Source organism: Dermacentor variabilis, unplaced genomic scaffold, assembly GCF_050947875.1.
Source record: "Dermacentor variabilis isolate Ectoservices unplaced genomic scaffold, ASM5094787v1 scaffold_14, whole genome shotgun sequence".
NCBI lineage: Eukaryota > Metazoa > Arthropoda > Arachnida > Ixodida > Ixodidae > Dermacentor > Dermacentor variabilis.
In genome coordinates this window covers 21357839-21370090 of record NW_027460302.1, presented here as the reverse complement: position 1 = coordinate 21370090, position 12252 = coordinate 21357839, and positions in this window count along the sequence as shown.

The window sequence follows — 12252 nt, the reverse complement described above, 5'->3', positions numbered from 1 at the left end:
TAACACTGGGGATGCGACATATCGCTGCGTGTTCTCGCTGCAGTGGTAGAAGAGGGTTGCTTCGCCTTTCTTGGCACAGGCAGTCTCCTGGAGCTTACGCCGGTCGCAAGAAAGACTTTTCTGAAACTGAGACCCGTCGCATAACACTCGGGATGCGATATATCGCTGCGCGCTCTCGCTGCATTGGTAGAAAAGGGTTACATCGCCTTACTTTGTACAGGCAGTCTCCTGGAGCTTACGCCGGTCGCAAAAAAACTTTTCTGAAACTGAGAAGCGTCGCATAACACTGGGGATGCGATATATCACTGCGCGCTCTCGCTGCAGTGGTAGAAAAGGGTTACCTCGCCTTTCTTTGTACAGGCAGTCTCCTGGAGCTTACGCCGGTCGCAAGAAAGACTTTTCTGAAACTGAGACCCGTCGCATAACGCTCGGGGTGCGATATATCGCTGCGCGCTCACGCTGCAGCGGAAGAAAAGGATTGCGTCGCCTTTCTTTGTACAGGCAGTCTCCTGGTGCTTACGCCGGTCGCACGAAAGACTTTTCTGAAACTGAGACCCGTCGCATAACACTCAGGGTGCGATATATCGCTGCGCGCTCTCGCTGCAGTGCTAGAAAAGGCTTGTGTCGCCTTTCTTTGTACAGGCAGTCTAATGGAGCTTATGCCGGTCGCTATAAAGACTTTTCTGAAACTGAGAAGCGTCGTATGACACTCGGGGCGCGATATATCGCTGCGCGCTCTCGCTGCAGCGGTAGAAAAGGGTTGCGTCGCCTTTCTTTGTACAGGCAGTCTCCTGGTGCTTACGCCGGTCGCTATAAAGACTTTTCTGAAACTGAGAAGCGTCGTATAACACTCGGGGCGCGATATATCGCTGCGCGTTCTCGCTGTAGTGCTAGAAAAAGCTTGTGTCGCCTTTCTTTGTACAGGCAGTCTCCTGGAGCTTACACCGGTCGCACGAGAGATTTTACTGAAACTGAGAAGCGTCGCAGAACACTAGGGATGCGATATATCGCTGCGCGCTCTCGCTGCAGTGGTAGAAAAGGGTTACATCGCCTTTCTTTGTACAGGCAGTCTCCTGGAGCTTACGCCGGTCGCAAGAAAAAGTTTTCTGAAACTGAGACCCGTCGCATAACACTGGGGATGCGACATATCGCTGCGTGTTCTCGCTGCAGTGGTAGAAGAGGGTTGCTTCGCCTTTCTTGGCACAGGCAGTCTCCTGGAGCTTACGCCGGTCGCAAGAAAGACTTTTCTGAAACTGAGACCCGTCGCATAACACTCGGGATGCGATATATCGCTGCGCGCTCTCGCTGCATTGGTAGAAAAGGGTTACATCGCCTTACTTTGTACAGGCAGTCTCCTGGAGCTTACGCCGGTCGCAAGAAAGACTTTTCTGAAACTGAGACACGTTGCATAACGCTCGGGGTGCGATATATCGCTGCGCGCTCTCGCTGCAGTGGTAGAAAAGGGTTGCATCGCCTTTCTTTGTACAGGCAGTCTCCCGGAGCTTACGCCGGTCGCAAGAAAGACTTTTCTGAAACTGAGACGCGTCGCATAACACTCGGGATGCGATATATCGCTGCGCGCTCTCGCTGCAGTGGTAGAAGAGGGTTGCGTCACCTTTCTTGGTACAGGCAGTCTCCTGGAGCTTACGCCAGTCGCAATAAAGACTTTTCTGAAACTGAGACCCGTCGCATAACACTCGGGATGCGATATATCGCTGCGCGCTCTCGCTGCAGTGGTAGAAAAGGGTTGCATCGCCTTTCTTTGTTCAGGCAGTCTCTTGGAGCTTACGCCGGTCGCAAGAAAGACTTTTCTGAAACTGAGACCCGTCGCATAACACTCGGGATGCGACATATCGCCGCGCGCTCTCGCTGCAGTGGTAGAAGAGGGTTGCGTCGCCTTTCTTTGTACAGGTAGTCTCCAAGTGCTTACGCCGGTCGCATGAAAGACTTTTCTGAAACAGACCCGTGGCATAACACTCGGCGTGCGATATATCGCTGCGCGCTCACGCTGCAGCGGAAGAACAGGATTGCGTCGCCTTGCTTTGTACAGGCAGTCTCCTGGAGCTTACGCCGGTCGCAAGAAAGACTTTTCTGAAACTGAGACCCGTCGCATAACACTCGGGATGCGATATATCGCTGCGCGCTCTCGCCGCAGTGGTAGAAAAGCGTTGCATCGCCTTTCTTTGTTCAGGCAGGCTCCTGGAGCTGACGCCGGTCGCAAGAAAGACTTTTCTCAAACTGAGAAGCGTCGCATAACACTAGGGATGCGTTATATCGCTGTGTGCTCTCGCTGCAGCGCTAGAGAAGGGTTGCATCGCCTTTCTTTGTACAGGCAGTCTCCTGGAGCTTCCGCCGGTCGCAAGAAAGACTTTTGTGAAACTGAGACCCGTCGCATAACACTCGGGTTGCGACATATCGCTGCGCGCTCTCGCTGCAGTGGTAGAAGAGGGTTGCGTCGCCTTTCTTTGTACAGGCAGTCTCCTGGAGCTTACGCCGGTCGCATGAAACACTTTTCTGAAACTGAGACCCGTAGCATAACACTCGGGGTGCGATATATCGCTGCGCGCTCACGCTGCAGCGCTAGAAAAGGGTTGCGTCGCCTTTCTTTGTACAGGCAGTCTCCAAGAGCTTACGCCGGTCGCAAGAAAGACTTTTCTGAAACTGAGACCCGTTGCATAACACTCGGGATGCGATATATTGCTGCGCGCTCTCGCTGCAGTGGTAGAAGAGGGTTGCGTCGCCTTTCTTTGTACAGGAAGTCTCCTGGAGCTTACGCCGGTCGCATGAAAGACTTTTCTGAAACTGAGAGGCGCTGCAGAACACTGGGGGCGCGATATAGCGCTGCGCGTTCACGCTGCAGCGGGAAAAACGGGTTTCGTCGCCTTTTTTTTGTACAGGCAGGCTCCTGGAGCTGACGCCGGTCGCAAGAAAGACTTTTCTGAAACAGAGAAGCGTCGCATAACACTCGGGATGCGATATATCGCTGCGCGCTCTCGCTGCAGCGCTAGAAAAGGGTTGCATCGCCTTTCTTTCTACAGGCAGTCTCCTGGAGCTTACGCCGGTCGCAAGAAAGACTTTTCTGAAACTGAGAAGCGTCGCATACACTCGGGATGCGATATATCGCTGCGCGCTCACGCTGCAGTGGTAGAAAAGGTTTGCATCGCCTTTCTTTGTACAGGCAGTCTCCTGGAGCTTACGCCGGTCGCAAGAAAGACTTTTCTGAAACTGAGACCCGTTGCATAACACTCGGGATGCGATATATCGCTGCGCGCTCTCGATGCAGCGCTAGAAAAGGCTTGTGTCGCCTTTCTTTGTACTGGCAGTCTCCTGGAGCTTACACCGGTCGCACGAAAGATTTTTCTGAAACTGAGAAGCGTCGCATAACACTAGGGATGCGATATATCACTGCGCGCTCTCGCTGCAGTGGTAGAAAAGGGTTACATCGCCTTTCTTTGTACAGGCAGTCTCCTGGAGCTTACGCCGGTCGCAAGAAAGACTTTTCTGAAACTGAGACCCGTCGCATAACACTCGGGATGCGACATATCGCTGCGCGCTCTCGCTGCAGTGGTAGAAGAGGGTTGCGTCGCCTTTCTTTGTACAGGCAGTCCCCTGGAGCTTACGCCGGTCGCAACAAAGACTTTTCTGAAACTGAGAAGCGTCGCAGAACACTCGGGGCGCGATATATCGCTGCGCGCCCTCGCTTCAGCGGTAGAAAATGGTTGTGTCGCATTTCTTTGTACAGGCAGTCTCCTGGAGCTTACGCCGGTCGCAAAAAAACTTTTCTGAAACTGAGAAGCGTCGCATAACACTGGGGATGCGATATATCACTGCGCGCTCTCGCTGCAGTGGTAGAAAAGGGTTACCTCGCCTTTCTTTGTACAGGCAGTCTCCTGGAGCTTACGCCGGACGCAAGAAAGACTTTTCTGAAACTGAGACCCGTCGCATAACGCTCGGGGTGCGATATATCGCTGCGCGCTCACGCTGCAGCGGAAGAAAAGGATTGCGTCGCCTTTCTTTGTACAGGCAGTCTCCTGGTGCTTACGCCGGTCGCACGAAAGACTTTTCTGAAACTGAGACCCGTCGCATAACACTCAGGGTGCGATATATCGCTGCGCGCTCTCGCTGCAGTGCTAGAAAAGGCTTGTGTCGCCTTTCTTTGTACAGGCAGTCGAATGGAGCTTACGCCGGTCGCTATAAAGACTTTTCTGAAACTGAGAAGCGTCGTATGACACTCGGGGCGCGATATATCGCTGCGCGCTCTCGCTGCAGCGGTAGAAAAGGGTTGTGTCGCCTTTCTTTGTACAGGCAGTCTCCTGGAGCTTACACCGGTCGCACGAGAGATTTTACTGAAACTGAGAAGCGTCGCAGAACACTAGGGATGCGATATATCGCTGCGCGCTCTCGCTGCAGTGGTAGAAAAGGGTTACATCGCCTTTCTTTGTACAGGCAGTCTCCTGGAGCTTACGCCGGTCGCAAGAAAAACTTTTCTGAAACTGAGACCCGTCGCATAACACTGGGGATGCGACATATCGCTGCGTGTTCTCGCTGCAGTGGTAGAAGAGGGTTGCGTCGGCTTTCTTGGCACAGGCAGTCTCCTGGAGCTTACGCCGGTCGCAAGAAAGACTTTTCTGAAACTGAGACCCGTCGCATAACACTCGGGATGCGATATATCGCTGCGCGCTCTCGCTGCATTGGTAGAAAAGGGTTACATCGCCTTTCTTTGTGCAGGCAGTCTCCTGGAGCTTACGCCGGTCGCAAGAAAGACTTTTCTGAAACTGAGACACGTTGCATAACGCTCGGGGTGCGATATATCGCTGCGCGCTCTCGCTGCAGTGGTAGAAAAGGGTTGCATCGCCTTTCTTTGTACAGGCAGTCTCCCGGAGCTTACGCCGGTCGCAAGAAAGACTTTTCTGAAACTGAGACCCGTCGCATAACACTCGGGATGCGATATATCGCTGCGCGATCTCGCTGCAGTGGTAGAAGAGGGTTGCGTCACCTTTCTTGGTACAGGCAGTCTCCTGGAGCTTACGCCAGTCGCAATAAAGACTTTTCTGAAACTGAGACCCGTCGCATAACACTCGGGATGCCATATATCGCTGCGCGCTCTCGCTGCAGTGGTAGAAAAGGGTTGCATCGCCTTTCTTTGTACAGGCAGTCTCTTGGAGCTTACGCCGGTCGCAAGAAAGACTTTTCTGAAACTGAGACCCGTCGCATAACACTCGGGATGCGACATATCGCCGCGCGCTCTCGCTGCAGTGGTAGAAGAGGGTTGCGTCGCCTTTCTTTGTACAGGTAGTCTCCAGGTGCTTACGCGGGTCGCATGAAAGACTTTTCTGAAACAGACCCGTGGCATAACACTCGGCGTGCGATATATCGCTGCGCGCTCACGCTGCAGCGGAAGAACAGGATTGCGTCGCCTTGCTTTGTACAGGCAGTCTCCTGGAGCTTCCGCCGGTCGCAAGAAAGACTTTTGTGAAACTGAGACCCGTCGCATAACACTCGGGTTGCGACATATCGCTGCGCGCTCTCGCTGCAGTGGTAGAAGAGGGTTGCGTCGCCTTTCTTTGTACAGGCAGTCTCCTGGAGCTTACGCCGGTCGCATGAAACACTTTTCTGAAACTGAGACCCGTCGCATAACACTCGGGGTGCGATATATTGCTGCGCGCTCACGCTGCAGCGCTAGAAAAGGGTTGCATCGCCTTTCTTTGTACAGGCAGTCTCCTGGAGCTTACGCCGGTCGCAAGAAAGACTTTTCTGAAACTGAGAAGCGTCGCATACACTCGGGATGCGATATATCGCTGCGCGCTCACGCTGCGGTGGTAGAAAAGGTTTGCATCGCCTTTCTTTGTACAGGCAGTCTACTGGAGCTTACGCCGGTCGCAAGAAAGACTTTTCTGAAACTGAGACCCGTTGCATAACACTCGGGATGCGATATATCGCTGCGCGCTCTCGATGCAGCGCTAGAAAAGGCTTGTGTCGCCTTTCTTTGTACAGGCAGTCTCCTGGAGCTTACACCGGTCGCACGAAAGATTTTTCTGAAACTGAGAAGCGTCGCATAACACTAGGGATGCGATATATCACTGCGCGCTCTCGCTGCAGTGGTAGAAAAGGGTTACATCGCCTTTCTTTGTACAGGCAGTCTCCTGGAGCTTACGCCGGTCGCAAGAAAGACTTTTCTGAAACTGAGACCCGTCGCATAACACTCGGGATGCGACATATCGCTGCGCGCTCTCGCTGCAGTGGTAGAAGAGGGTTGCGTCGCCTTTCTTGGTACAGGCAGTCTCCTGGAGCTTACGCCGGTCGCAAGAAAGACTTTTCTGAAACTGAGACCCGTCGCATAACGCTCGGGGTGCGATATATCGCTGCGCGCTCTCGCTGCAGTGGTAGAAAAGGGTTGCATCGCCTTTCTTTGTACAGGCAGACTCCCGGAGCTTACGCCGGTCGCAAGAAAGACTTTTCTGAAACTGAGACCCTTCGTATAACACTCAGGATGCGATATATCGCTGCGCGCTCTCGCTGCAGAGGTAGAAGAGGCTTGCGTCGCCTTTCTTGGTACAGGCAGTCTCCTGGAGCTTACGCCAGTCGCAATAAAGACTTTTCTGAAACTGAGAAGCGTCGCATAACACTCGGGATGCGATCTATTGCTGCGCGCTCTCGCTGCAGTGGTAGAAGAGGGTTGCGTCGCCTTTCTTTGTACAGGCAGTCTCCTGGTGCTTACGCCGGTCGCATGAAAGACTTTTCTGAAACTGAGACCCGTCGCATAACACTCGGGGTGCGATATATCGCTGCGCGCTCTCGCTGCAATGCTAGAAAAGGCTTGTGTCGCCTTTCTTAGTACAGGCAGTCTAATGGAGCTTACGCCGGTCGCTATAAAGACTTTTCTGAAACTGAGAAGCGTCGTATAACACTCGGGGCGCGATATATCGCTGCGCGCTCTCGCTCCAGCGGTAGAAAAGGGTTGCGTCGCCTTTCTTTGTACAGGCAGTCTCCTGGTGCTTACGCCGGTCGCAAGAAAGATTTTTCTGAAACTGAGACCCGTCGCATAACACTCGGGATGCGACATATCGCTGCGCGCTCTCGCTGCAGTGGTAGAAGAGGCTTGCGTCGCCTTTCTTGGTACAGGCAGTCTCCTGGAGCTTACGCCGGTCGCAAGAAAGACTTTTCTGAAACTGAGACCCGTCGCATAACGCTCGGGGTGCGATATATCGCTGCGCGCTCTCGCTGCAGTGGTAGAAAAGGGTTGCATCGCCTTTCTTTGTACAGGCAGACTCCCGGAGCTTACGCCGGTCGCAAGAAAGACTTTTCTGAAACTGAGACCCTTCGTATAACACTCGGGATGCGATATATCGCTGCGCGCTCTCGCTGCAGAGGTAGAAGAGGCTTGCGTCACCTTTCTTGGTACAGGCAGTCTCCTGGAGCTTACGCCAGTCGCAATAAAGACTTTTCTGAAACTGAGAAGCGTCGCATAACACTCGGGATGCGATCTATCGCTGCGCGCTCTCGCTGCAGTGGTAGAAGAGGGTTGCGTCGCCTTTCTTTGTACAGGCAGTCTCCTGGTGCTTACGCCGGTCGCATGAAAGACTTTTCTGAAACTGAGACCCGTCGCATAACACTCGGGGTGCGATATATCGCTGCGCGCTCTCGCTGCAATGCTAGAAAAGGCTTGTATCGCCTTTCTTAGTACAGGCAGTCTAATGGAGCTTACGCCGGTCGCTATAAAGACTTTTCTGAAACTGAGAAGCGTCGTATAACACTCGGGGCGCGATATATCGCTGCGCGCTCTCGCTCCAGCGGTAGAAAAGGGTTGCGTCGCCTTTCTTTGTACAGGCAGTCTCCTGGTGCTTACGCCGGTCGCAAGAAAGACTTTTCTGAAACTGAGACCCGTCGCATAACACTCGGGATGCGACATATCGCTGCGCGCTCTCGCTGCAGTGGTAGAAGAGGGTTGCGTCGCCTTTCTTGGTACAGGCAGTCTCCTGGAGCTTACGCCGGTCGCAAGAAAGACTTTTCTGAAACTGAGACCCGTCGCATAACGCTCGGGGTGCGATATATCGCTGCGCGCTCTCGCTGCAGTGGTAGAAAAGGGTTGCATCGCCTTTCTTTGTACAGGCAGACTCCCGGAGCTTACGCCGGTCGCAAGAAAGACTTTTCTGAAACTGAGACCCTTCGTATAACACTCGGGATGCGATATATCGCTGCGCGCTCTCGCTGCAGAGGTAGAAGAGGCTTGCGTCACCTTTCTTGGTACAGGCAGTCTCCTGGAGCTTACGCCAGTCGCAATAAAGACTTTTCTGAAACTGAGAAGCGTCGCATAACACTCGGGATGCGATCTATCGCTGCGCGCTCTCGCTGCAGTGGTAGAAGAGGGTTGCGTCGCCTTTCTTTGTACAGGCAGTCTCCTGGTGCTTACGCCGGTCGCATGAAAGACTTTTCTGAAACTGAGACCCGTCGCATAACACTCGGGGTGCGATATATCGCTGCGCGCTCTCGCTGCAATGCTAGAAAAGGCTTGTGTCGCCTTTCTTAGTACAGGCAGTCTAATGGAGCTTACGCCGGTCGCTATAAAGACTTTTCTGAAACTGAGAAGCGTCGTATAACACTCGGGGCGCGATATATCGCTGCGCGCTCTCGCTCCAGCGGTAGAAAAGGGTTGCGTCGCCTTTCTTTGTACAGGCAGTCTCCTGGTGCTTACGCCGGTCGCATGAAAGACTTTTCTGAAACTGAGACCCGTCGCATAACACTCGGGGTGCGATATATCGCTGCGCGCTCTCGCTGCAGTGCTAGAAAAGGCTTGTGTCACCTTTCTTTGTACAGGCAGTCTAATGGAGCTTACGCCGGTCGCTATAAAGACTTTTCTGAAACTGAGAAGCGTCGTATAACACTCGGGGCGCGATATATCGCTGCGTGCTCTCGCTGCAGTGCTAGAAAAGGCTTGTGTCGCCTTCCTTTGTACAGGCAGTCTCCTGGAGCTTACACCGGTCGCACGAAAGATTTTTCTGAAACTGAGAAGCGTCGCATAACACTAGGGATGCGTTATATCGCTGCGCGCTCTCGCTGCAGTGGTAGAAGAGGGTTGCGTCGCCTTTCTTTGTACAGGCAGTCTCCTGGTGCTTACGCCGGTCGCATGAAAGACTTTTCTGAAATTGAGACCCGTCGCGTAACACTCGGGGTGCGATATATCGCTGCGCGCTCACGCTGCAGCGGAAGAAAAGGATTGCGTCGCCTTTCTTTGTACAGGCAGTCTCCTGGAGCTTACACCGGTCGCACGAAAGATTTTTCTGAAACTGAGAAGCGTCGCATAACACTAGGGATGCGATATATCACTGCGCGCTCTCGCTGCAGTGGTAGAAAAGGGTTACATCGCCTTTCTTTGTACAGGCAGTCTCCTGGAGCTTACGCCGGTCGCAAGAAAGACTTTTCTGAAACTGAGACCCGTCGCATAACACTCGGGATGCGACATATCGCTGCGCGCACTCGCTGCAGTGGTAGAAGAGGGTTGCGTCGCCTTTCTTGGTACAGGCAGTCTCCTGGAGCTTACGCCGGTCGCAAGAAAGACTTTTCTGAAACTGAGACCCGTCGCATAACGCTCGGGGTGCGATATATCGCTGCGCGCTCTCGCTGCAGTGGTAGAAAAGGGTTGCATCGCCTTTCTTTGTACAGGCAGACTCCCGGAGCTTACGCCGGTCGCAAGAAAGACTTTTCTGAAACTGAGACCCGTCGTATAACACTCGGGATGCGATATATCGCTGCGCGCTCTCGCTGCAGAGGTAGAAGAGGCTTGCGTCACCTTTCTTGGTACAGGCAGTCTCCTGGAGCTTACGCCAGTCGCAATAAAGACTTTTCTGAAACTGAGAAGCGTCGCATAACACTCGGGATGCGATCTATCGCTGCGCGCTCTCGCTGCAGTGGTAGAAGAGGGTTGCGTCGCCTTTCTTTGTACAGGCAGTCTCCTGGTGCTTACGCCGGTCGCATGAAAGACTTTTCTGAAACTGAGACCCGTCGCATAACACTCGGGGTGCGATATATCGCTGCGCGCTCTCGCTGCAATGCTAGAAAAGGCTTGTGTCGCCTTTCTTAGTACAGGCAGTCTAATGGAGCTTACGCCGGTCGCTATAAAGACTTTTCTGAAACTGAGAAGCGTCGTATAACACTCGGGGCGCGATATATCGCTGCGCGCTCTCGCTCCAGCGGTAGAAAAGGGTTGCGTCGCCTTTCTTTGTACAGGCAGTCTCCTGGTGCTTACGCCGGTCGCAAGAAAGACTTTTCTGAAACTGAGACCCGTCGCATAACACTCGGGATGCGACATATCGCTGCGCGCTCTCGCTGCAGTGGTAGAAGAGGGTTGCGTCGCCTTTCTTGGTACAGGCAGTCTCCTGGAGCTTACGCCGGTCGCAAGAAAGACTTTTCTGAAACTGAGACCCGTCGCATAACGCTCGGGGTGCGATATATCGCTGCGCGCTCTCGCTGCAGTGCTAGAAAAGGCTTGTGTCACCTTTCTTTGTACAGGCAGTCTAATGGAGCTTACGCCGGTCGCTATAAAGACTTTTCTGAAACTGAGAAGCGTCGTATAACACTCGGGGCGCGATATATCGCTGCGTGCTCTCGCTGCAGTGCTAGAAAAGGCTTGTGTCGCCTTCCTTTGTACAGGCAGTCTCCTGGAGCTTACACCGGTCGCACGAAAGATTTTTCTGAAACTGAGAAGCGTCGCATAACACTAGGGATGCGTTATATCGCTGCGCGCTCTCGCTGCAGTGGTAGAAGAGGGTTGCGTCGCCTTTCTTTGTACAGGCAGTCTCCTGGTGCTTACGCCGGTCGCATGAAAGACTTTTCTGAAATTGAGACCCGTCGCGTAACACTCGGGGTGCGATATATCGCTGCGCGCTCACGCTGCAGCGGAAGAAAAGGATTGCGTCGCCTTTCTTTGTACAGGCAGTCTCCTGGAGCTTACACCGGTCGCACGAAAGATTTTTCTGAAACTGAGAAGCGTCGCATAACACTAGGGATGCGATATATCACTGCGCGCTCTCGCTGCAGTGGTAGAAAAGGGTTACATCGCCTTTCTTTGTACAGGCAGTCTCCTGGAGCTTACGCCGGTCGCAAGAAAGACTTTTCTGAAACTGAGACCCGTCGCATAACACTCGGGATGCGACATATCGCTGCGCGCACTCGCTGCAGTGGTAGAAGAGGGTTGCGTCGCCTTTCTTGGTACAGGCAGTCTCCTGGAGCTTACGCCGGTCGCAAGAAAGACTTTTCTGAAACTGAGACCCGTCGCATAACGCTCGGGGTGCGATATATCGCTGCGCGCTCTCGCTGCAGTGGTAGAAAAGGGTTGCATCGCCTTTCTTTGTACAGGCAGACTCCCGGAGCTTACGCCGGTCGCAAGAAAGACTTTTCTGAAACTGAGACCCGTCGTATAACACTCGGGATGCGATATATCGCTGCGCGCTCTCGCTGCAGAGGTAGAAGAGGCTTGCGTCACCTTTCTTGGTACAGGCAGTCTCCTGGAGCTTACGCCAGTCGCAATAAAGACTTTTCTGAAACTGAGAAGCGTCGCATAACACTCGGGATGCGATCTATCGCTGCGCGCTCTCGCTGCAGTGGTAGAAGAGGGTTGCGTCGCCTTTCTTTGTACAGGCAGTCTCCTGGTGCTTACGCCGGTCGCATGAAAGACTTTTCTGAAACTGAGACCCGTCGCATAACACTCGGGGTGCGATATATCGCTGCGCGCTCTCGCTGCAATGCTAGAAAAGGCTTGTGTCGCCTTTCTTAGTACAGGCAGTCTAATGGAGCTTACGCCGGTCGCTATAAAGACTTTTCTGAAACTGAGAAGCGTCGTATAACACTCGGGGCGCGATATATCGCTGCGCGCTCTCGCTCCAGCGGTAGAAAAGGGTTGCGTCGCCTTTCTTTGTACAGGCAGTCTCCTGGTGCTTACGCCGGTCGCAAGAAAGACTTTTCTGAAACTGAGACCCGTCGCATAACACTCGGGATGCGACATATCGCTGCGCGCTCTCGCTGCAGTGGTAGAAGAGGGTTGCGTCGCCTTTCTTGGTACAGGCAGTCTCCTGGAGCTTACGCCGGTCGCAAGAAAGACTTTTCTGAAACTGAGACCCGTCGCATAACGCTCGGGGTGCGATATATCGCTGCGCGCTCTCGCTGCAGTGCTAGAAAAGGCTTGTGTCACCTTTCTTTGTACAGGCAGTCTAATGGAGCTTACGCCGGTCGCTATAAAGACTTTTCTGAAACTGAGAA